Below are 26,488 nucleotides of genomic sequence, written 5' to 3' on the forward strand. Positions count from 1 at the left end.
GTGGGTGATGACAATGAGTTTGCAGCCCATGTATTCCTAATGTTTCTCTGGAGAGAGTCTCCTGAACGTTTCTATTTATAAGCCCTGGGGAGATCATTGCTTCCTGAAATGATCCCAGCTCCAAGCCTGTGTGTTCCTTGTCAGTCTTGGGCTGGAAGAGACCTTAAAGCTCATCCAGTTTCACCCTTGCCATGGGCAGGGACACCTTCCCCTGTCCCAGGTTGCTCCAAGCCCCATCCAACCTGGCCTGGGACACTGCCAGGGATGCAGCAGCCACAGCTTCTCTGGGCACCCTGCTCCAACTTGAGTTAGGACAAGATTTTAGGCTTAAAGGAGGCTTAAATTTGAATGTGTTCCCAGTCCGAGTTAGAGGGTTTCCTGTGTAGCAGAGAATCTGGGGGAACTAAAGGCAAGATCCTGATTGTTTCATGTATAATGTATAAATTTATTCTGGATAAAGTAGTGCTTGAAATCATCTGACGAGGTTATCAGGACAGGTCACCAACCAAAGGGTCATTCAGACTCCCTTTTGTCTTAGCCCACAGTCTCCAGGGCTTAAGCAAAGCCTTTCAGACGAGGTCAAGGACAAAGATGCGAGGACTTTCCTGTGGAGGGTCACACTTTGGTTGCTATCTTGATTAAATTAAGCCTTGTACACAATGAACTCACATAAATTCATGCTCTCCACTTCCCTTCACGCTTTATTAGGTGCTTTAATTGTTTTACACCCTTTTCTGCACTTTGCCTTAGATGTGCTGAACATCAGGAATTTTGTTTTCCTTTCTACAGCAGTTGGTGACTGGCTTTTGACTGGAGTAATCTTGGCACCAGTCCTCTCCTTTGGGAAATGCCCCTGTGAACGGGCCAGAAGGAGTTGATGACATTGCTCTGCCCAGAGGCTGCTGCAGCAGGGGAAGTCTGTGATTAGACTTCAACAGGCTTTGGACCAAGTCTGTTCTAAGGAGACGGTGTCAACTTGCTGCTATTTCCTGAAAATCAGCCTGGCCTGGAGCAGGGATCACATCCAGAGGGCTCTAATCAGTCCTTCTGGCCTGTCAGTGGGACCCAACCCATGAGCTCTGCGATTACAGGGGATACCACAGGCCCACGTAAGGCCTGGATAACTCCTTCTGTTTATTTTAAGCATTGCTTCGAGTATGAGCCTGGTCAAAGCAGCGCCAGTGGTGGAAGAGTGAAGAACCTGAGCCTCTCCACGTGGAATGTGACTTCATTTTCCAGCTCCTTCCTACTCAAGGAAATATTGTTAGCAGATGGTGCAGTCACAAAACCATCATGTACCACTCCGTTATTATCCGGATGGATTTACTGCTGCAGGGAAACCTTCCTGCTGCCTCGACCAACAAGTGGAATTGTTCTGCTCAAGATCCATCCAGTGCCAAGATGTAAATACTCCACATCCATTACCCTGACAGACTGGTTTGCTGTTGTTTCCTTGAAATCCCAGCCTGGGCTTAGCAGGATGGACAGAAAGGCCTGGAGATCTCGAGTCCTTTTGGGGTCAGAGAAGGAGAGACTCCGTTCCTTGCAGGAAAAGCAGTTGCCATGGTGCATAGCAGCCTCGGTGTGACGTTGTGTTCTCTGTCCCATCTCACCTCTCAGAGGAGATGGGAAAATGCTCAGCATTCCAAAAGGAAGGGGACTTCCTGCAGGTGCCTCTGGCTTCTTTGCTCACCTGCTGGCCTGAGTTGTTTCATCCACTTGCCAAGAAACTTGGAAGAAATAATAAAGGACATAATGCCATGAGGCAGAGCTACATGGAAATCCTGGGAAAGGGCCTCTCCATCCCATAGTGTCAATGATGCCAACCTCTGGCTGGGGCTTTCCTTCCCATTTTCAGGCTCCCATCAGCCTGCCCTGAAAGCTGGGCAGGTCCAAAACACCATTCCACGCTGAAACCAGCTGGGAAAAGTCTCACAGATGAGAGGAGTTTCATCTTGGAGGAGAGCCCCAAATTATCCCGGAGAGCCATGACTCCAAATGAACAATCCTCTCCTTTTCCACTCAAATCAGAGATGGGGAAGCATCAGGGTTGGAGCTCCAGGCTGGCTCCAGCAGGTTATTTTCCCTGCCCAGGTTACGCTCTCTTAAATTTCCCAACTTTCTTGGCTGGCAGCAGCATTTTTGAAACAGCATCCACTGAAATTATGCTCTTGCTTCACTGCCCACACTTGGATGACAGCTGCCTCTGGCTGGAGCTCTTTAAATCTAGTGGCTTGCATTTAAATAAGTTTCATTTATTAAAATTAGGTGAAACGTAACTCTTCCCATAAACAATATTTGGTTTTTTCAAGACCCGCTCAGAAATTTCGTCTTTTCCTTTAATTCAGCCTTTTGATTCATTTTGTGTTTCTTCTCGCCAATTATTTACGTGTGTACAGCCCATATTTGTGTGGGTTTGGTGCTGATCAGCTGCGTGTGTGTTTATAATAGCCCTTGTGTTATCCCAGCCGGCAGCCTAAAAACACTTCCAAATTATTCCACATCAGAAGCAATGAGGGTTTGGATAGACTCCTAGGGGAAAGTCTTGAAATGGTGCCCAAACCTCAGTCCCAGTGCTGTAAGTCAGGCACGTGGCTGATATTTTATCCACCCCAGCTTGGACTTTCGCAGGCTGTTTTGTTTGTGGAGGAAACGGGAACTTGGGAGCAATTCTAATCAGCAATTTCTTGGAGATGGGCTTCCTCCATTCCTTCATCCTCTTTTCCTCTCCTCACACACGTGCCTGCGCTCCGTCCTTGGTTTCTAAGGAATGATAGAAAATTAGTGCGCAGGAGCACAACGGGCAGGCTGCACTGGGACAAATGCCTCGGTGGAGAGGAGCTGACCTGGCTTGTGCCTTTGGAATGATGCTGATTTTATGCATAAAATATTAAAAAAATACATTTTATGTGTAAAACTTGGATGACTGTAGGTGGGTGAGCACCAAGGATTTCAAGTCCAGCGCTGTCAATAAAGTTTGGGGTTCAGACCTAAATAGTGCTGTAAAAAAACCTGGAAATGCTCCAGGAAATCCTAGAGTGGTTTGGGTTAGAAAGCACCATAAAAACCATCTTGTTCCACCCCCTGCCAAGGGCAGGGACACTTTCCACCAGACCAGGTTGCTCAGTGTGGAAAAAAAGCAGTATTGTCTCGAAACCAAATTCCTACATGCGAGTTCAGTGCTGGAATTCTTTGCTTTCTAGCTGGACTAAATAAGACATTGTTTTCCGAAAATGTTGGCATTACTGTGGCTTGAAGACTCAACACCTGAGCCAGCTCTGGTCTTGGGCCCTCAGTTACTCATAAATAACCCACCGTACTCTTGGAGTAAAGATCACTTTTTAAAAATGTAATTTAAAACCTGCACACACATTGATTTAGGAATGCAAAATGATTTTGTTACTATCTCATCTCAAAACCTTTTCCTTGGCCGTCTGCGATTCCGAATTGCAAAATGTGTTCCAGAAACGCCCTTGTCGTGTCCTATAACTTGAGGTAAGACATTCCATTGGGGTTGTTTGTCTCAAAAACATTAAATCATCACGGACAATGTGGACTCCCCATCCCTGGCAGTGTCCAAGGCCAGCTTGGACGGGGCTTGGAGCAACCTGGGACAGTGGAAGGTGTCCCTGCCCATGGCAGGGGGTGGAATGGGATGGGCTTTAAGGTCCCTCCCAGCACAAACCAGTCTGAAATTCTCTGATTAAGAGATCTCTCTCTCTCTCTCTCTCAGAGTTTGGTAACTCCTTGAGTTGAACACCTCACAGAGGTTCTGCTCTGAGGCTGACAGAGGGACCTAAATTTCTTCTTCTTAGGGTGGTGCAGAAGTTCAGAAAACTGATCCAGGTCCTCTTGGATCACTTTGTCCTTTCCTCTGCAACTTTCTAGAAGAAACCCAGGCATCTGGTGGCACTGAGTGACCTTTCAGAGAAGGGCAATCACTGCTCTGGAACCTGGGCCAGTCCATTCCCTCATCAGGACAATGAAGCTTTTACCTCTCCTGAAGCAAGGAGGCATTTTTAAAGTGCTTCACACCTACTTTAAATCTCAGTGAAGCCCAGGAAACTTCTCTGGCTGTGGCCATATGGTATCTATTGTTAAGCAGACTGTTAAAATTAATCAACCCAGATTAAGCAGCCAAAATTATCACTCTGCTGAATCCGCTCCCTCAGAGACAGCCCCTTAAAGAGGCTGAGCGCTGATTAAACGTCCGAAAAACCCTGGCAGGAATTGCCTGTGGAAAGCACGGAAAAATAAATGTATGGGATGTGAAAGGTTCAGTGCGTTGATCTGCTTGAATCCAAACGGATTGAATCCAAATCTCCTCCACCTGAGGAGAGCTTCTGTATCCCAGATTCCCGTGCTCTCTCCCCAGGGGTGTTATCCTGCAAGTTCATTACTGCTGCTGGCTCTAAGTCCCACCCCAGTACACAGAGCTATCAGCAAAAGAGATTAAAAAATAAAATAAGTTGGTAAATATCCATGGTTTGCCTCAGAGTTTAGGCTGGAGGCTTAAGCTCATCCTTGGAGGAAGTCCTGCTGCATCCAGGGTGGGAGATCGGGAAGGAAACTCAAGCCCATGTGCCTCCGTGTGCACCTGTTGGAAGTGGAGGGCAGGAGGATGAGGAACAATTCACTTGTGAATTATCCCACTGGGCTGCTGGAACTGAAGCCTCTGGATCACTTCTGAAAGGTCTGTTGGACCCCTGGGCAGGCTGGATCCCTGAGGGAAAGGGTGCTGCCTTGTGCTAGCTGAGCATTGGGCGTGTTAAACTGGATATTAGGGGAATTTTCCTCATGGAAAGGGTGGTTGGGCATTGGAACAGGCTGGCCAGGGAAATGGTGGGGTCACCATCCCTGAAAGTGTTCCAAAATTGTGTGATGTGGCACTTTGAGAATGTGGTGGTGGTGCTGGGTTGGTGGTGCTGGGTTGATGGTTGCACTTGATGATCTTAAAGGTCTCTCCCAACCTTAACAATTCCACGTTTCTGTGTCTGCAGAACCTCCTTCCTCCTCTCCTTTCCCTGGTCTTCCCTCTCCCTGTCTCTGAGAGCACCTCAGCAAGTCTGCAGACAGCAATCACCCTCATCCACAGTGGAATTTAATCTTCTGGTAATTAGAGCTGCAAAATCACATCAGGAATGTTTCCACTTAAACAGAGGGGCATTCCTGCCGAGACTTGGACTGTCTTGGAGTAAGCAGAGTGCTGTCAGGGTCACACACAGGATGCTGGGCTGGAAATTTGGGTGGGAGGGGAGCAGATCCTGTGGTTGAAGAGAGTGGCTGCAGTGCCTCTGGAATTGTGCTGGGATCGTGCTGGGTGGAGACTTGACTTTCAAAACCCAGCAGATGATGCCTGAAACCCAGGAATCTGTTTAATATCATTTACAGTTCCTCCCCAGCTCTGGGTAGTGTGGCCCTCCAGCCCAAAGGACATCTGGTGCCAATAGTTGGTTTTGGACTATTTTGTGGTTTTCTGAAAGGCAAATAGTTTCCATGCAGGGCTAATGGAGGAGCTGCTGGATGTGTCACACAGCCCAAAGCTGAAGAAATAAAGTGAAACACAAAAGTGGTCACAGATCTGTACTTCTTACAAGACCTGGAATTTTGCATCTCTTGTAATTCTGTCTTTTTGATTTCTTCCCCACAGTAAAAACTTGTCCAGGAGCTGCTCAACAAATTTTGACAAAGGCCTGGAGTGCCAGGACAAGGGTGAATGGTTTCAGACTGCTGGAGGGCAGGGTCAGAATGGGATATTGGGAAGGAATTCCTGGCTGGGAAGGTGGGCAGGCCCTGGCACAGGGTACCCAGAGCAGCTGGGGCTGTCCCTGGATCCCTGGCAGTGCCCAAGGCCAGGCTGGACATTGGGGCTTGGAGCAGCCTGGGACAGTGGGAGGTGTCCCTGCCCGTGGCAGGGGGTGAGACTGGACCAGCTTTAAGGTCCCTTCCAGCCCAACCCATTGTGAGATTCTAAATTCCCTGAGAGCCTGTCGGAGCTTTTTGTCTGATCTGTTTGATCTGAGGCCATCTGAAGGCTCCCTTTTCCCCTGCCATCATCTTTTGGCAGGAAGAAGCAGTGATGGAGCCGCAGGGAATCAGCTCCACAGTGGGGCCAGCAGCAGGTCCTGCAGCTGGAAGCCAGGGCAGCCCTTGGGTCTGTGCCCACTTGGCAACCCCCTCCCTGAACCCAGGGCTCATTGTGGGCTGGGCAGGGGCTGGGGGCTCCCGGAGCCAACCCAGAGGGCCTGGCCAGCAATTCCTGGCAGTCCTCAGGGCTGATTTGCATCTCCTTCGGTCCCACCAGCCCACCTTAATGAACAGCTCTGCCTTGCCTTTGACTCCTTTCCAGGACACCAGATTTGGGAGGCTGCAAAGAGACAGAAAGTCTGCACAGTTTGTTGAGGAGGAAAACATTGAATAAATCTCTAAACCAGAGCATTTTCCATGGTGCTTTGGGAATGCTGCTGGCATTCCCTGGTGTGAACAGGCAAGGATGGGAGGGCAAACCCTGTGGCACCTTCCAGATGCTGGATTCCCTTCCCACTCCTGATTTTACTCACACAGCTTCACTCCAGGCTGAATATCCCAGCAGAGCTTGTCAAGAGGGAGGGAATTCACATGTTCTTGCTCTCTGCAGCTGAGATGAGGGAATTTCTCCATGGTGACTCTGCTCTACAGTCCCATGGCACAGCAGTGACCTGAACCTGGGGAACTCCCCAGACTTACAGACACAAACAGGTGCTTGGTAACAGAAATCCTGATTTTCCAGATAAATGCCAGTTCTCTTTCTATGTCTTCTGAGCTCTGCCTCACTATTTTATATCCTTCAGAACTCACTTTGCTGGTTGCATGCCGTGACACCTATCTTATGGTGTTGTTTTCATCTGTTAAAAACAGTCTTTTTTAAAAGCAAATTTTTCTTTGTCTGCGCTTCACCTTATAAAAGACTCGTTTGAAACTGGTTGCAATCACTCTGGTGTCAATCACCAGTATTTTCTACGTATGTAAAGGAGATGGATTTGAATTCAAACGTGGCTTCAAAATGTAGAGTTTGGAGGTTTTTCCCCAAGGTGAAATAGGTGTGATTTTAAAAATGCTTTTTGTCTCAATGTCAAAGTAAATTTTAACTGCCTTTATTTTTAAAAGCAGATAGTTGGAGTTACTGATAATGAGACTTTTGGACAACTTGGCTTGAAAAACTGATGCCTTGAAAGCTGTGAAACGTCTGAGAAAGGCTGACAACTTTTTTTTAGGCACTTGATGAAAAATAATCATGGCTCTGGGAAGGGGCTTATTTATCCTGATTTCTTGTTGGTTCTCTCCAACCTGTCTTGTCACTGGTGATGGAAACCTGTCTCTGGTGATGGAAAACCTGTCACTGGTGATGGAAACTCATCCCAGAGCTCTTCTCCTGAACCTGACTCAGTACAGGATTTGCTTCTGGAAGTGCTGTCACACGTAACCAAAGCTTGTGGCTCTTATAACTCACTTGGCAGGAGCCAGCCTGGCACTTTCCTCAGCAGGGCTTATCCCAGACTGGTTTAAAAGCTGCAAGGCAAACAAAAAAGAGGATTAGACCAAACCAGCTCCAGAGCACACGTTGTACATACTGATGCTTTGTTAGAACAGGAGAAGGCTGGAAAAAACACTGCCCGTGTTTAATGAGGATGCAGGCTTGCTTCCTGAATCCCTGCCTGCTTTGCCAAGCAGATACTCTGCATCACTGAAGGAGCCAAGCTAATGAGATGATGGGTTATCACTTCAAGAAATAAAAGCCTACCACTGGAAGAACGAGATTTCTGTGGGAATTGTGCTAAAGCCTCGGTTTGATCGCTGGACTCTCCTCCTGGGGCTGGTCAGGGGAAAGCACTGAGCCTTGCAAGTGTTTCCACATAGATGGCTCTGCATCTCCAAGCAAAAAAAACCCCAACCCTGGAGTCGCTTTATGTCCTGGGTTTTACCTCAGCTAAGCCAAGGGCTGAGCAATGTTGAGGCAATTTCAAAATGTGGCACATCACAGATCTGGTTTTGCCCCAGCTGCCTGTGCTGTGCCTGCTGCGCCACGGAAAATGTACAGTCCTTGGCATTTCTCCCAAATGCTGCTGCCTGAGTGCACAGCCAGATGTGGGGCAGCAGGAACAGACTGCAGGCAGAGGAGGAAAACCTCCACAGCAGTGATGTTCAGGAAGGAAACCTCTCCAGGTTTTTCATCCTGACTGATGCTGTGCATATCTGTAGGGACAGCTGGAGCACCCACTCCTGTTTCCCCACCTCTGGACCTCTGGCATCTCCCACACTCTGGGCACTGGAATTCAAGGAAGATTAAGGCATGGGATGTGCTTTTCCAGCTCTGTGCCTGCTTCTGGTGGGTTTTAAGAGGAGTTTTGCAGTTGCCTTTCTCTACCTTCGTTCCCTATAAAATCCCCTGCTTGCAGGGCAAACAGTGATGCTGTGGAGGGACATATCATAGATCATGGAATATCCTGAGCTGGAAGGGACCCACAAGGATCATGGCTCCAACTCCTGGCCCTACACAGACACCCCACTAATCCCACCCTGGGCATCCCTGGCAGCGCTGTCCAAACGCTCCTGGAGCTCTGGCAGCCTCGGGGCCGTGCCCATTCCCTGGGGAGCCTGGGCAGTGCCCAGCACCCTCTGGGGGAAGAACCTTTCCCTTGATATCCAACCTAACCCTGCTCTGACACAGCTCCAGCTGTTCCCTGGGTCCTGTCTCTGTCACAGAGGGCAGAGATGGGAGCTGCCCCTCCAGTTCCCCTCGTGAGGCAGCACAACAGCCTAAAACTACTCTCAGTGGGGAACAGCGTTTGTCAGTGCAAGGAACCTCCATGGGGGTTTGATGGGTGAGGATTTATCCCTCTCCACCTGTTTCCCTGTTGGCATGGTGGTGGGGTCAGGGGATACACCAGCAAGCTGAACTTAACCTTTAATGCCTTTCAAACCTTCTCTCTCCCTTGGTTTGCTTGTCAGCAGCAGGACAAATATTTACAGGAGGGCATCGGGTAAAGGATGGATTGCCTGGGCTGTGACACAGGCCATGCTCCTTGGGGATGGCTCCCAGGGCCACCAGAGTCAGGGACACGAATCCCACTCCAGGCTCTGCTGCGCTGGCTCCTCGCTGGGGTGGAGGACATGGAGTGAAATTCCTGATGTTAAGGGACTTTGGACTCAGTTATTTTTTGGAAGCACAGCTATGGATTGGCACCCTGCCTAATCACCGCTCCCAGAGCATCAGTACCTTGATCTGATTGGGGAATTTGAGTTTTGACCCCTCCTGTGTCCAATTTTTCCGTACAGAACCCCGTACCAATCTCGGAGCCGGCAGCGATGCCAGTTTTCCATCAGGAAGCTCACAGTAATCCGCCCTTCTTGCTTTACCCAAACAACCCTGGTGTGCCACATTCCTCCTGCCTGCTGCTCCGGGGGAGAAGCAGTCCCAGGAAAGCCAAAGTGTGAGGTGAGGAGAAGCAAGATGGGAGAGAGGGGAAAAGCTGGAGGATCTTCTGCCTGGGAAAGAGCTGGTGTTGTGGGACAAATCCTGGTGATGTCAGTCCTGCCGCTCCCTTGGGTGGCACTTGGAGTGCAAATGCTCCAGTGGAGCTCTTGGAAATTCCCTTTGGGGTTCAGCATCATTTCAAATATTTTTATTTTATTTTATGCTCAAGCTGAGACGTGAAGCCCCAGGAATCAACTTCCCCTTGGAGCACTATCCCTTAGCACAGGAGCAGTGCTTAAAATCCCAGAATTTTAAACATAAATGTGTTTGAGTTCTTCCTTTTCAGTTCCCAGCTTTTAAAGAGGCAGGTTAGAAAGATTTATTCCCCCTCCTTTACGAGAGGAAACCAGGCTTGTCACCCACAAGGACAGAGGATTTTAAGACACAGGTGCCAAAGCAGAGTTTTGAATTAAAGGCCTCGGTGCTCTGCTCTCAGCTCTTCTCCTCCTTCTCTCCCTCATCCCGTAGGATGCTCAGATGTGGTATTTGGGATTTCTCAGCTCTCCGTGTTTTATCCTCCCCATCCTTACTGCGAGCACCACCATCCTGCTGGAGCTCTGCTGGCTTTTAAATCCCTGGGATGTACGGGATGGGAATGGGATTTGAGGTGATTAAATAGCAGGGAGCTGCTAAATCCAAATGTCGGCCAGCGGGAAGCGGATCAGGCTGGGCCATCTCCCCGTCTGATCCGCAGGCACCCGGATCATTGACCCGTCCCTGAATCCCACATCCCGAGGCTGACGTTGCCTACACCCCTTCCATCCCTCCCTGCTGAGGAAGGGGAGGTGTCAGGGTGCCTGCCAGGGCCAGGTTTGCCCTTCAGCCTCAAAACCCCTCCGATGGCCTATTTCCACTTCCCTCTCCCGGCTGCTCCTGCTGATTTACGGGATCTGAGCGGCGCCGCAGCTGCGGGGAGGAGGAGATGAGAACCAGGAACCCCGCAGGCTTCCTCGGAGAACTCTTCTTCACTAATAAATCCGGGATGGAGGAAAACCTGCCCTGATCCCCGCGAACACCCGGATGATGCTCTCCAAAAGGAGATGCTGCCTCTTTGTTTTCCCCCCTGTTTTTAGGGGGGATGCTGGAGCCTCACGCTCCAGCTCTGGCTGGAAGATGCCGCTGACTCGGAGATCCTGAGCACATTCAGCTGTCAGCAGCTCTCCCCAGACCCCATTCCCCCTCCGTCACGCTTGAGCACTCGCTTGTGGAGCTCCCCAGGCACGGGCTGGAGCCGGCGGGGATTACAAAAGGGAGCGGGGATTACAGGGAACGGCGGGATGTGCCAAAGCGGGCCCCGCGTGGCTCTGATCGGCGATTAGGGCCGCACAAATTGCTCCCGATGGAGATGTTCCCTGCCCTGTGGGTGCCATGGTGAACCTCTCTGTGGGGGCTCTGGGCAGTCCCTGCCACCGCTGGTGGGAATGGGGGCAGGATGAATCCAGGGTGGATCAGCCGGTGCTTCCCGATGCGGATCCCTGCGGATGCTAAAAAAGCTAGCAGAGAAATTTTCCTGCTTGCCTGCTGTGAAAGCCTCCGTTCTCACGCAAACTAGCTGAGAAACAGCTCGCTATTTTGTAAACCAAGACTTTATCTCACAGGTGCAAACTTGTTATGAACAGTCTTGTGTTCCACACTGAAGAAAATATTTTGAAAGAGGCGTCGTAGCATTCAGCCAATCACTCTGGGAGGTGTGTGGTCAAGCACCCAATAATGTCATTTCTCTATGGCGAACCAAGTTAAATAAACGAGGTGATAACTGATTAAATATTCCCATTCTATCCTGGACTGGAGTCCCGTGTCATTCTTCATGCCGTCCCTGCGGACAACAGCGACAGACCCCAATAGGGCTGTGCTGTTGTCACCGAGGTGGATCAGCAAGGAGATGGAGACCACCTCTCCCTCTCCTCCTGCGGCATGGAAAGGGATGGAGCTGCCTCTGACAGGGCCCTGGGAACTCATCTGTTCTCGTTATGCAAATGAAGGAGGACAGCAATAATGGCCTTTAATGGAGACCCACGCAGAGCACGGCAAAACGAATCCCAAACAAACCAGGAGTCCCTGGGACGGTCCCCATTCCCTTTTATCTGAAATACCTATCAAGCACCCCCTAAATTCTCCCGCCCGCTGAAGTAGCCAAGTCATGAACCTCGTTTTGAAGGAAATGCTTTTGTTTTTCCTCCAATTTGGAAAGCCTTCTCCCGTTTGTGGCTTTCTCCATCAGATTACCAATTTCCTCTCCTGAAGGAATTGCGAACTGCGTAGCAAAATCTCTACTTAGGGCAGCAGATAAATGAAATATGTAAGTTATTTGAATTTGCAATGGGTTATACTGAAGTAAAAAATTTATAAAAGGAATTTTTTTAAGGGTTTATTTGGTTTGGGGTTTTTTGGGGGGGAGTGTTTAAACTTTTACTGAGGGTGCAATCTGTTTTCTGGCATCTAAACTGTAATGTAGAAGTCTTGTTTTCCCTCCTTTCTGCTTCCAAAGGTCTTTATTCATCTGGGGTGAGAGACTCAGCTCCTCACCCTATTTCCTGACACTTCCTCACGGTCTTCTCCAGTTCTTTTGTAGAAGAGTTGCGTTTTTTGTTGGGTTTTTTTGAGTGGAAAAGCACTTTTTGCCCAAATACCAGGTGCATATTTCAAGCAGGACCCCTCTGCTGAGGTTCATGGAGAGGGTTCATCTCTTCCAGCATGGAATTGCGATGGTGTTGGTGAGAAGGGGTTTGGTTTCACCTGGAACCACCTGGTGAGATGTGCTGGAATTGGAGTGTGGGGTTCGTAGGGCCCAAGGCTGTGCTTGGCAGTTTTGGTGAGGGGCTTGAGGCAGGCAGGGGGTCTGTATGGATGATTTCTGTGAGTTCCTGAATGCCCACAGTCCATTAATTCCAGGGGAAGAAGAAAAGAGAGGAGAATTGGAACGAAGCGCACTGGCGCGATCCTGCGCGAGCCCCGCGCCTGGGGAGCCGTGTCCCATCTCTCTGTGTGGTGCCACGAGGCAGCCACGGCTCATCCATCACTCTGAGGGATGTGTCCAAGCCCTCTAATTAGGGAATATAACCGCGGGCCGGGAGCTTCAACTGGTTCTGACCTGTATTTTTTAATTAAGGCGTTTTTTAATACAACCCTTGCTTCGGGTCATCTGGTAATACTAATCTGGACATAAAGCCTAACCTTGTTAACCCTCGGTTGTTCCTGCTGCACTTTAAAGCCAGTCTTAAGGAAAATCATCCCAAACATTAAGCACCAGGCAGTCACAGAATCCCAGAGTGGTTTGGGATGGAAGGGACCTAAAGATTGTCTCATTCCACCCCCTGCCATGCACAGGGACACCTTCCCCCAGACCAGGTTGCTCCCAGCCCTGTCCAACCTGGCCTTGTAATATCTCCAGACATTCGTTGGGATTCACTGTTTTCAGCTGGTCAATGACCGCTGACTCCCCTTGGATCTTGCAGAGCAGAGGTTTTTGACAAAGGGCTCTGTGGAGGAGAGCCTTGTTCCCATCAGCAGATGGAACAAGTGATGAACTCAGGGGATTAGTGGAAGAAAACCAAGCGCTGTGCAGTTTTAGAAGAGCTTTTGGTACGGGTTTGTGCTTATCCTGCAGTGTCCTGCACGTAGCAATATTGCACCAACACAGAAATGCTAATTCAGTGTTTTTATACAGGGGGAAACAGCATTCTAAGTGCATTCCTTTGCTCAGCCCAGAAGCCAAATCCATGAAAAACATGTGTAATGTGCCCTGTCAGGCTTGGCTCTTTCATCTGGGATCATTAAAATATTTTCACTAAGGGGAAGAAAAATTGCTAGGTGCTTTGTTTGTTTCCTCGTTTCTGGATAAAGATCTTCCCAAGGTGGGAAAACGCCTGCCTTCCATGGGACAGGCAGAAAGGTGCTCCATAGAGTGACCCTTGGGAATGGTTTGGGCTGGGATTCCCTGGAGTGGAGCCATCCTGGAGCCAGAGACCGTAAATAAATACACAGCCACAGGTTTTTCCTCGCTTACCCCTCCTGGGGTACAGCAGGAGAGTCAGGCAGAGAAACAACTCCCTCGTCATCTCAAATACAATAAAAAGAAATTGAGGAGTGGGAAGAACAAAACTTTGGCTGGAAGAGGCTTTACACCCCCCAAAAATTCCCATCAGTTCTCCCAGGTCCAGTGTTTCAAACAGTCAGGGCTCAACTTACCACCTCTTTGAGGGGTGGGGGGGGAGTGTTTACAACACATTCCCTGCATTCCTTTTCCAGAAATGCTGTAAAATTGGGCTATTTTTTTTTTTCTTTCCCTTGTATGTGATGCAGAGAGTGATTCACATCTGGAAAATTCACCTTACCCTGAGCTCTTCTCAGAGCAACTAACCTAAAGGAGACATCAAACGTGACCCTGAGTGTGCTGCCCCATAAGAGGGAGGGATGTGCCAATGCACTTTTGTGTATTTGGGGTTAGTTTGGGTCATGATAACAGCAGGAATGGAGAGAGGTGGTCTTAGGTGGAGGATGTGTATGTTCTAGTGGAGGAGAACTGAGGAAATCAACATCAGGTTGTGCCCAAGGGTGTGTTTTCCATGACCATGGTCATCACTCAGCGTGGCAGGATTGGGAAGGAAAAGCTCGATGCGGAGGTGTCCTCAACCTGTGTCCATCCCTGGAAGTGTTCCAGGCCAGGTTGGATGAGGCTTGGAGCAACCTGGGCTAGTGGAAGGTGAGGGGATGGAATGAGCTTCAATCTTTAAGGATTCCTCCAAACCAAACCATTCAGGGATTCTGGGATTCTGGGATTCTATGAACTGAGCAGGAGAAGGCCCAGCCAGGCACTGAAGTCAGGAAACGGGCATCAAATTACAGCTTTCCAGAGATAAGAAGGGTTTAACCATTGGAAGAGGTGTCTCCAAAGGGTCCTGTGCATTATCCTCAGCTCTGTCCTGGGTTTATATCCATCCTGCAGTGGCAGATTCCTCCCCAGCCCTGGCTCGTTGGCCTTGGTGGAGGAATTTCTACCCCAACACAAGAGGCCAGGCTGGGTGTTCGTAATAATTTCTTCCTGCTTGCAAAGCTTCTGCTTCAATCTGTGTCTCTTCCCACAAGCTGGGAGCCAAGCCCAGAGGGTGAAATTCCATATGATTCCCAGATTAACTCCACCTTCATTCCTGCAATCTGCCTGATTGCAAAACTTTAATTGGCTCGGGAAGGGGAATCTCATCTCTCCCAAATTTGAGACAGTAGCTCCAGCTTCCCATCAAACCTGCAGCACAATTCCTGCTCTTCCCTCATCGTGTGGAGTTGCTGCCGTCTCTCCTGGTGATATATGAGGGTGTCAAGGCTCGTTATGTCACGTCAGGGGATGCAGTGGGATAAGAAGAGCTAATGGGATGAGGCAGGAGTCGTTTGGAAATGGAAGAGGAGAGAAAGGTTCTCCATGCACCAGAGCACACATCTGTTTTGTGGCATAATTCAAATTAACTCGGCGGAATTCGCTGCATCTCGTGTGTCTTCTGTGGTGACACACAACACAGAAATGAAGGCTTGGAGAGCTTTTATGAAAGCTCAGCAGCCACAGTGGGTTTAAATTGCCTTATTTATTTATTTATTTAAAAAAGAAAAAGAAAAAGAGAGAAATTCTGACGGCAATTTCCTACTCTTGACTGATCCTCCATAATTTGTGCTGGCACTGATTGCAGTTTTATAAACAGGAATTCCAGGGCTCTGTATCTCTCTGTCAAGGGAGGAGATGTTTAGCTGTTCACTTTTCTCCTGGGTGAAGTGTGAATTGCTGGCGTTTCATCCCTAGGGATGCAGCAGGGAGATTATTTCCAGGGTGAGGAAGCGTGACCTGGCTGCTCTTGGGCTCCAGTGAGATCTTCCAGCCTGGTCCAGGTGACAGCCCACACTGGCAGCATCTTCCTCTGCAGGACAAAGGGGGATGGAACAACAATCTGGGGGATCTGTGCTGGGAATTTGGGATCTTCTAGGAATAAGAAGAACCCGTACAGTCCTAAAACCCCCAAGAAAAGGTCCCTTTGGGCATTGAGTGCTGGTGGTATCCAAGATCTACCTCAGGTGGGGCTGGTCCAAGAGATGCTCAGTAGTAGCACAAGAAGTGGGACCTCAGGTCCTGTTACCAGGTGCTTTAAGACCTGTGATGGAACCTGTGGTGAGAGTTCCTTTTGCCAATAAATAAAACTTTGATTTTGTTTAAGAAACCTCTTAAGCACTGAGGGCTCTTCTCACCTCTGCTTCTGAGGAGGAGCGTGGTGGAGGTAGGTACAGGGAGAAGGGTCAAAGGCACACAGTTAGGGACTGGGAATGTTGGATTTGCTTGGTCTGGAGAAAGGAGAGGGGATTTTGTAAAGTGAAGGCAGCTGTGGGCCTGTCCTTCCCCAGCCCCCTGTGAGTGATAAGTGGATGCAGCTGGTGAAGCCAGAGGGAGTCAAGGGGGAGACATCAATTCCTTAGTCTGCTCCCAGAATTATTCTTTTCTGCTTTATTTCTGAAGGTATTTCACCATTTCTCAATCGTTTTTATTTTGCCTCTCCCTTGTTCATCCCACCCCAAATGGCACCACTGCTGCTTTGAGTCCAGCTGAGCAATTCTGTCCGTGGGAGGAAGCACTTCAGGAGAGCTTCTTGTCTCCAGCCCCCTGGAGAAGACTAATTTCACTCTTATCTGTCTCACATGCAGGTGCCAGAACCTAGAAGACAGAGAACTGTTGGATTCTGTGCTCCCTTTTTCCTCCAGGAGCCTGTGCAAGGCCATGTCCATCCCGATCAGGTATCAGCTCCCTGTCATGTGAGGAGGTGTCTGGGGATGTTTCAAGAGGGGAGTTTTTGGGTTTCCCAGGTTCTGTTTCTGAGGGTCAACCTGAAAGATGTGAGGAGCCTTCCACCCTCTGCTTTTGGCCAGCTGCTTTCTTCCTCCCACGGAGGAGAGTTTGGGGCTGGAATTTGGATTTTGAGGACAAATGCAGTGGTTCCAGACAGCCCCTTTTTGCAATGTGAATGGGTTATCTCTTCTAGCTGCTTTTAGCAAGCTCCCAGGCTGCCCAGTCCAGAGTTTGATCCTCGGGCAGGTTGTGTTTGGCTCTGATTCTTTTCTTTTTTAATCTCTGAGTTTCCTGGCTGGTGGCTTTGGTAGCTGTTTCTTGCCATCCTGGCTCCCAGGGTTTGGGAAGGCAGCTGGAACCAATCTAACAATGCAATGCCTTTAAAAAAAGGTGGAGATTTCCCTTCTTTATCATCCTTGCCCTAATCCTGCTCTCCCTGTTTATCTAGTGCTGGCTTCAGCACTTGTCAGCCCCTGATTTAACTCGCTAACCTGGCAAAAAAGGGAGCCAACAAAAACACCAAATGATTTTATTTCTTTTATTCCTTTTTCCTGCTGTGTCTGTGAGTTAAAACAGGCCTGTGTGGTTGGATGAGGAGCCCGTCTCTGGAGTTTGCTGCTGCTGGTGGTGCTGGTAAAAGTCCTGCTGGCTTCCCAAGGGAGGGGACCCAGGGTATGAGTCCTTCGGCTGTCCCAAATTTACAAACATTGCCCAGGCCGAGTCCTGCTCCATTTGCTGAGTAGGAGCTTTGGTGGGGAAAATCCTTCTGGGTTCATGGTGGTTCCTGCTCCTGTGCCTTGCTCTGCTCCCTCCCTTCCCACAGCACCCACTGCTCTGCTCCTGGTTTTTGGGGATGAATGGGTGAGGGGTTTTTCTGCTCTGGAAGCAGATTTAGCCTTGGGGTGTTTGTGATGTGCAGATGAGGGATTTGTGTGGTGCTCAGCTTCACAAAAATGCAGGTTCTTCTCCAACATCCTCGGCTTTCACTGGGAGAGGAACTTCTCCAGCTCCACCTCGAGCTGGTCTGAAAGGATTCTATTTCTTTATGTACTCAGAGCTGACTTTTTTGGGTGGTGCAGTTCATTTTCCCCTGTGGAAAAATATCCCTGAACCTTGCATCTGGTTGTCAAAATGTGGGCATGTCTCTGGCATCTGCATACCTGGATGCTTGGCTTTCCTTTGGGATGAGGGAGTTCCTCACTTTGTTCTGGCTCTCCTCCCCTTTCTCCTGCATGGTCAGAGGGTTTGAAGGAGGAGGGTTGTGTTCCTTGAGCTGGGAAAGGTTGGTTTGCTGTGCTTCTGGTCTCTGTTGGCTGCCTTTTCCAGGAAAAAGGTGTCTGGGACACAAACAGAGCTGGATGGTGCAGCTCCCAAGTCGGCAGGGAAAGGGTGGCTGAACCGGAGGCAGGTGGAGCCGAGTAGGAAAAGGCCCTGCTCCCCACATGGATGGCTGCAGCAGGAGGGTCCCCTCCTCCCGAGGCCCAAAAAAAAAAAAAAAAAAAGCAGGAAAATGGGCAGGGAACAAATAGGTTTTGTTTTCTTTTCCTGGATGGAGTATTTCAGCTTCACCTTCCTCCTGATGGCTGTGGAAAGTGAGTTCAGCAGGCTCCCAGGGCTCGGCTATTCAAGTTTTCCAACAGAAAAACTTTGCTTTTTCAGGACTACTTTCCTCCTTAAACAAAAGGGATATTGTCCAGGGAAGGATTTTGATTTTGGGCTTCTTAAGTTGGGAAACTTCTTCCTGCAGAAGTTTTCTAGTGGCTTTCACAGCACGTTTGCTCCTGCCACCTCTCTGGGGGTACTTGGCACTGTCCCCAAGCTCAGATCACTGCAGGGAGCTGCACCCCTGGTCCCTCACATTAGCCTGGCTCTCTTAGGAAAGCAAAAAAAAATGTGGAATAACCCTCAGACTGCACATCCACCCTGTTCCTGGTGCATGGATTGGATGCCAGGGACTCATGGCGCATCCCAGACTCCTGTGGGATAATTTATCTGGCCTTTCCCTTGTGAAGATCTACCCAAAGGTGCTGGGTAACAACCAGCCCGGCAGACAGAGTGGTTGTGGCAGCAGCTGCCGTGATTGTCCAGCTCATCTTCAGGTCTGTGGTGTCACTGGGCATCCAATGTGAATTCCTTGTGATGGTTGGGAAGATGGACTTGGGTTGGGAGCAAGAGTCAGCTGCACAAAAAGGGCTGTCAGGAACAGATATACTGTCGTGGTTTGGGGTTTTTTATCCTCACATCTTTGTCCCATCTTTGCTTCCAGCCAGTCTGGAACAGCAGGAGAAACCCAAACTCCCCTCAAAGGGAGGATGGAAGGAAGGAGGGCTCTCGTGCTCTGTTCCTAGGGAAACGGCAGGCATTTGTCATTCTGCAGGAGCCCGGTGCAAGTCAGGCTGCCAGACGTTTATGACAGGAATTTGTGTGATTCACGGCTGGGATTGCTGCTCAAACCCAGCAGGGATTTCGGAGCAGCCGTGCTGGAGGCTGGCCTGAAGGAAGGCTTGGCGTGCAGGAGGGCTGTGCTTCCATGTGGCTTGGCACTACCTTCCCAAAGGAATATTCCAGAGCAAGGGAAGATGGTCGATATCAATCTTTTCCTGCTGCTGGCAGATCTTAATCTCCCAAAGGAGTGCTGGGGCTTGAAGTGGAGCTGTCACAGCTTTCCCTTCCTGGGGCACCTTTCCTAATCTCTGCTTGTCCTGAAGGCACCAGATGTTGAGTTGTTCCAGGCTGTTGGTGGCCCTGGATGAATCACCCACATGGGTGCACGTGAGGGATGTGGTGGCAGCACTGTTTGCCAGGAAGAGGCTTAGTCTGGGCCATGGAGACCCCCTCTCCATGTTCTTCCCCCAGGAGCCATTTCAGTCTGGTTTTGCTGTTAAAACTTTTGGGTTTTCCTGCCTGTTCCTGGAGGGATGCTCTCCTGGCACTCAGTTGCTTGGGATTGCCATGTGTTGGTTTTCTCCTGCTCCCAGCAATGTCTGTTTTGTGCTTCCTCCCCCTTCTGGGATTTTATTGTGTGTGTATTTATCCTTTTCTGCCCTCCTCTGCTTTTCTAAACATGTTGAGCTTCGTTAAGCTCGATGATCCCAGATTCCCTCCATAAGAGTATTAAAAAAATGAGTTAAAGGAGTGAGGCATCTCCACCCAAATCCAGACACAGCTGTGAAATGGTGAGGAAGGAGGGAGAGAGATTCGGCACCACTGATTAACCTTCTTTCTGGCCAGTTGTCATCCCCAACCCTTTAAATCAACGTGGCAAAGGAGCAGCACCCTGGCAGACCTTTGCAGCCCCATCAGGCAGGGGATGAGCTCAGTTAGAGCTCCCCATCCATCTGAAATGAGGTGAATTCCCTGCCAAAGGGTGACCTCTCTGTGCAGAGTTTTGTGCTCAAAGCACCCTTTGGCTTCACTGGAAGGCGACAGGGGACAGATGTTGGAGATCTCGTCCTGGAGGGACAAAGGGGGAAATCCCACTCTAAACCAAGTCCTCCCTTGTGTCCTGCAGCTTCCTAAAACTGCTCGGCTGTGACCTGCAGATATTTATCTCTCCCCTCCTCTCTGTGTTTGTGCATTTCTAAATGTGTACATACAAATGTATGTGAGAGCTTTTTAATCTGTTCCCAGTGCATTTGTGTTATTTCAACAATAACAGCGGGACCGAGGCCAGAAAATTCATCATTGTGAGACCTCAGCCCTAAAATTCATCTTTAGGAGAGCTCAGCCTTACAAATACCATAATCTTCTGGATGTCAAAACATTGGTGGCTTCCCTGATGTCCTGTAAAGACGCTTGATGCAAACCATCCTTATTGCCTCATCTGTATGAGGGCCAATTATCAAATTAATGCACATGACCAGAAGCCACGTGCCTGATTCTGTTGGAATTACAGGGAGATTTTGGCAGGTGCTGAAGGCTTGGGCAGCAGCTGGGTGGCAGAAAGTAGGCCCAGCCTAGCAAATCTGCCTTTGGTGACTCTTGGGACCAGCCCTGTGGGGCAGAGCAAGACCCAGGAGCGAGGCAGGAGAAACAGCAAGGAAAGGGAGCTGGGAGTTACAGATCCCAGCACGGTCTGGGCTGGAAGGGACCTTCAAGACCATCTCATTCCACACCCTGCCACGGGCAGGGACAGCTTCCACTACACCAGGTTGCTCCAAGAGAAAATTTTGAGGGCTGGCTCAGGGATGTCAGGGCAGCTGCCAAAGGAAGGTGTTGCCAAGGGAATTTTCCAGGTCTGAGAAGCCTCGCTTCCCTCTGCGGAACACAAATGTATTTTTCCCTGACTTCCCCTCTGGATGTCAGGTTTGCCCTCGTGGGTGTTGAGGCAAGTTTGTTTATTGCAAACAATCTAAATATTGTGGTGCATGTGTATCCCAATCTGTATGCAAATGGGAATGGCCTAATCCATTTTTGTTTTCTCTTGCAAACAATTTCCCCTCTTCCTTCCGTGTAAATCAGGAGTATGTTCTCCAACACTGATAAATTCTGGGCTCATCTAACCCTGGTGGGGGAAGAGCTGGACTCTCTGTGTTTATAAACAGAGAGAGAAAATATAGATCTCTCCACACAGAGTTTACATTCCACGTGGGTTCTCTGGCCGGGGTGGCCAATAAAAGAAAAATATGTATTTCTTGTCAAAAGGTGCTGGAAACATCTGGCTGGGTGGCACCATCCCCGAATTGCATGAGCAGGATCCAAAGGAGGCCAAGCACAATGCAATTTGGGGTGCTTGCTAGGGACTAATAAGTTTTGTGATTAAAATCAATCAAAAGCAGGAAGACTGGGCCCTGGGGCTCTTAGGAGAAGGCTTGGTGACGTCTGAACGTATTAATTAATTTCCAAAGTGTTCTGATGCCTTTTTTCTCGTGGTTATCCATGCACAGTTGTCATCCCAGGCAGTTCTAAACTCACTTGGAAGAATTTTTGGCAGGTTTCTAAGAGTCTGAGGTGTGGAGAAATTATTTTAATCATTAATTATTGCTGTTGCCTGCTCTCCTGTCCCACCACTTTACCGCGCTTTTACCAGGTGTCGAGGCAGCTTCCTAGCAGGGATTAGAAACTGGCTGGAGATGAGGAAAGGGAACTTTAATATCTATGGATAGGAGAAAACAAAAAAAATATTTAGTGGTTGATGCATCGATCAGCTTCTGCATCTTGGGCCAGCAGTTGTGCAAGCCCTTGCTGTGATTCTGATGTGACAAATCTTTTTTTGTTGTGTCCATGCTGTAAAATGATCTGGGTAACCTCTGATTAGACTCTGAGGGTGAAATACAGCCAGAAAAATCCAATTCTGTGCATGAAGCTCAAAGTTCTCTCTGGTCCAGCGTTGAAGTGCTCTTTCCAGCAAAAACAGGTGTAAAACCAGAGGTTTTCCTGGGTTACTTTGAGGGCAAATGTTGGGAAAGTTTGGAGGATGGACACAGCATTTAAGCCCCGCCGGGCATTCTGAACGCTTGACAGTTGTGTAGGGACAAGTCTGGAGCTTCTTTTTTCCTCTCTTTGCATTTCTGCAAAGTGAAAACACTTGAAGGGGGATGGGTGTCAGTGTTTGTCTTTCACATCTGTGGAATGTTTTCCTCCGTGATCCATAGTTGGGCTCACGGCTCTTCATAATCCACCGAACTCTTCACTTGGCGCGTACGGCCCCGTCCTCGGACATCCCTGGTGGAAATCTGTTTGACAAACAAATGAGGTGATTTTCTTCCTTCCCTAATATCCTCAGGTTGGTTTGTTTTTAAGAACAAGTGGGCTGGAGGGAGAGAAGATGCTCCAGTTGGTGCATCCTTGATAAATGGTCCTGGGCACCGGCCATTCTGCCGGGGTCACTGACCGGATCACCCTCTCCCTTTGAGGAATGAGGACAAAAGCAGGATTTGAGGGAAGTCCCCAGCCTCATCATTCTTCCCCCGTTTCCCCCACAGCCGTTAAGTGTGCGTGGGGCATCTTGTTGGTCATGAACCCTGAGGGGCCGATCCTTGGCTGCAGAACTCCCTAAAGGAGGAATTTTCCCACTGCTAATCTTCCTGGCAAGGAGCACAGGCTCACTTAATGCAATTGTTGTTTTTATCAGTCACCGAATGCTCTGCAGCTCAAGCTGGGTGGTCTCTGAGACGTTGCACACGACTCACGTGGGCTGAGTTGGGGAGAGGAGAGGTTTTTATGGTCGGGGAGGAGTGTATGGGTGTGGGACAGGCCAAATTCCTCGTGGAATCTGGGGAGCTGAAGCCCCTCCTCACGTGGTTCAGCAGAGGTGGACTAGAAGGGGCTGCCTTGCTCGGGGTTCTGCTGTCCATCTCTTGGAGGAGTAGCCACAGAGAGCTGTCATTCCTGGCAGGATGGGGTCAGAAATCTCACTGGAATGGTCTCTCCAGAAATGGGGCTGATGAGCTCTGAAAAAGCCACCTGAGGAGTGTTGACTAAATTCACTTATTGTGGGCAGAGCTGACCTGAGAGGACTTCTAGACCTGGAGCCGAGGGAGGCTTGGGGGGATCCTCTTCAGGTCTCTGATTCAAATAACTACATCTTGCTGAGATCTCACCACAGGCAAAGCCCCAGGGAGATCTCTTGGCCCCTAAGGGTGGCTCTTTTATCCTCCAGTTGGGTTGAGGGTGGTCAGCAAAGTGACCCTGTGGTCCAGTGACCAGTGGGAATGACCAGCAGCACTGGCATTGCAGGAAGGAGTTTGGGAGCCTTCTCCAGCAGAGAGCTTAAAGCTGGACACACTTGGAGGGCTTCCACTTCCCCAGGCATTTATTTTAAAGCTAATCAAGGGGGTGATGGGGTGGAAATTATCTTCAGCAAGGGATTGCTCTTTTCCCAGCCTTTTCTCCCTGCTACTGAAAGCATTTTGCAAACAACTGATGGAGTTTTGCATCAGCCCGTGGCAGCTGGAAGTGGCAGTAGATCATTGCTTTATTTCCCTCTTCAGCTGGAAAATCTCAGCCAGTCTTCAGCAAATCAGGAGGTGCAGGTGGTTAAGGGGGCACGTAATTGAAAAAGAAGGGGAAAATAAAGTCTCCATATGCATGGAGAGTCACGGAAAACCCTGAGGAAGGGATTGGCGACAGGCAGGAAAATCCCTCTGGTTTTCCAGGGATGGATACAGCAGCTATCACTGGCTTGGCCCCAGAGCCTTGGGCAGCAGAATTCCATCTGCTGGTGATGTCACCTTGTCTGAGGAGGGATACCCCACCCCACCCCACCCCACCCCATGGATGTCCTGGAGTTTGACCGGATTGAGTTGCACATCCCAGCTTGGGATGCAGGCCACTTGGATGCTGCGTTAGAATTTAAGTTGGACTGGTTGGATCCTGCCTGGGCTTGGACTCCATCCTTAATTTTTTTTGTGTGGTCTTCTCTTGGGAAGCTTTAGAGAAAACCAGCAGTTTGTTACAGGAACATCTGGATCTCATCCAGGGATCATCATCATCGTGCTGTGGGCTACTGTGCACTGCCAAAATAGCCCTGGCCACCTCTTGCCCCTCCCCAGGCACGTGCTTGTGTCCCATCTTTGGCTGTCCCATCCCTGGGTGTTCTCCCTGGCCGGAGCACGTTCGGCAGCTGCCGGTGTTTGGGAATGGAGGGTCTCCAAGTTGGATGCTCGCCCACGCTTGGATGGAGACCACCAGAGCTCGTCTGCTGTGGAGCAATGAGCTGCGAGAGGCTCTCAGGCATCCGAGTTTCCACAAGGCAGGAGCTCTCTTCGGAGGGATCCAATTCCCTCTTCCCTCCTGTTCTTCCGTCTGCAACCTCTGCCTTTTGGGTTTAAATCGTGGAGCTGTGGGAAAGCCCAAATATCCGGAACACTGCAGGGCAGGAGGCTTAGAGGATGAGGTGACCCCAGGAGAGGCATGGAAATTCAGCTCTTTTGGATTAAGCTGTGCTATTTTTCTAGGTTTTCATGAGGAATAATTATTAATCTAAATAATACTTTTTCGTCCCACCTCCCGTGTAGTTTTCCATCTCCCCACCAGAGAAAGGGGAAAGAGGATTTGTGAGGGAAGCAAAATGGTTTTGCTTTTGGTTTCATTTCATTCCTTAAAAACTGGGGTTTTTTCTGAGTGGAAAACCAGATAAAATTAGTGTGGAAGTGGAAAATATTCTCCCTAGCTGTAGGGATGCTGCATGGCATAACACTTTTGATGGAGAGTAATCTTGATTTGACAACCCTGAAGGGCTGCCAAACCCATCCTTTTCCTGAAACTGAGGTCCCTGAATGTCCCCATGTTCCAGGAATGCCAGGACCTCGTGGATGCTGCCAATTGCACTGGCGCTGTGTTGTTGCCCTTCCAGAGGTATTATTTTCAATTTCAGCTGTAGGGCTGCAATAAACACCATCCTAAAGAAATCCAGCATGGGAGAAACTGGGGTATTTGCTATCTCTGGCAGAGGATGTAGGGAAGATGGTTACTCCCCCACCACCCTTTAATTCTAAACCCCAAAAAGGACCATCCCACAGGCAGGTTTGACTCTTTCACTTCTTCCTCCCACAGCAGGCAATTCCAGCTTCACGCTTCCCTGAAGTGATTTCCTCCTTCAGCCCTGGTTATTCCCAGATGCTCCATCTCCCATCCCAGGAGGTGTCTGACTGCTTCAAGGATTGGAGAGCAACCCTGAGGGCATCCAAGTGACATCCTACCACTTGACAGGAGCGCTGTCACCTTGGGGAGCATTCCTACAGGCTGGAGCAGGGCCAGCAAAGGGAGGCAGGAAGGATGAGGAGCCTGGAAGGTCTTCCACAGGGGGCTAAACAGATTAGGGATGTTTAATTTACTGAGGAGAAGAGTAAGGGATGCCTCGGTGGGTTTTTGAAACAGTGAGCGATGCAGAGAAGGTCGGGAAACCACTGCTGTCTGCCAGCTCCTGTATTTTATAGGATACCTGAAAGGAGGGGTGGAATACAAAAAGTATTAAATCGAATGTTTAAAATAGGGGAAAAAAGAGGGTTTCCAAGTCAGTGCTCCAGCTGTCCCTGAGTGATGATGTTAGGACAGATGGTGTCCAGGTTTTGGGAGCAACATTTCTCCGTGGTCCACAAAGGATTTCCGAACAATCTTCTGCCTGCCCCAAGAGTCAGCTGGAATAATTCCCAATGGATGTGGAAATTCAGCTGGGGTTTTTTAGGATTTAAGGCTGAAACCTTTAAAAGACGGTTTAGGAGTTTTGCCTGGCTGGCAGTGTCGGGATGTGGTGAATAACCCATTGGAAAAAGGATGTGGGTGAGGAGCCATGGCTTGCTCTCCAGGAGCTGTGTGAGGCTGGTGCTCCAAAGAGACAAATGGGGTTGGCACAAGCTGTGTCACCAGTTCAGTGTGACCCTGGGGTTCCACTGTCACTTAAAGTCACACTGATTTACCATGGCAAAAGTCTTTGCTGGGTTGGGATGCCTGATGAGAGGGATTTGCTTTGCTGGGATGTTGCAGCAGAGTGGTGATGTGGTTGTGCTGAATCCTGGTCTGGCGAGGGTCCTGCAGCTCTGGGATGGAGCTGCAGCTCCCGCAGGCTCCTCTCGGAGGCGATGGAGGGAGCGAGAGAGGCTTTCCGGGCTGGGTCACCCGGCTTTGGGTGCGGGAGCCGGCGTGTGGTACCTTGCTCTGCTAATGATGCTGCTTTTGACCCCTTCCCGTTTCCCTGCTGTCGCTGGGGACCCTCTGCCGTGCTCCTGGCTTTGTTTTAATCTTCAGTAATAGCAAAAGAAAACAAACTGATGCTCTGCTTCCACCTCAGTCCGGGGATGCTCCTCAGATCGGGGATAAGGGACGGATTTTCTCCAGCCCGTCTCAAACGCCCACGGGCCAAAGCTCACAGAGGCTTTGGTGGGTGTTGCTCTAAGATTCCTATCTCAGGAGCACTCCCAGGGGATGGATGTGTAAAGTGAGCAATCAGGAGCTTGTCTGGGCAGTGGGTTGCAGCAGCAGGGCTGGGAGAGGAGCAGGGGAGGAAGGCTGGGAGCTGTGTGGGGACACCAGGCTGCTGTGCTGTGCCATCGCTGTCTGTCACAGCACCAAAGTGCAAAACATTTCTAACAAAAGAGCTGTGAAAATCCCCTCTCCAGCTCTCTTGGATCCCCTTTAGGCACTTGGAGGGGCTCTAAGGTCTCTGGAGTTTTCTCTTGTTCAGGTGAACACCCCCAGCTGTCCCAGCCTGTCTC

Source organism: Coloeus monedula (assembly GCF_965178545.1).
Source record: "Coloeus monedula genome assembly, chromosome: 7".
In the NCBI taxonomy this organism is placed as follows: Eukaryota; Metazoa; Chordata; class Aves; order Passeriformes; family Corvidae; genus Coloeus; species Coloeus monedula.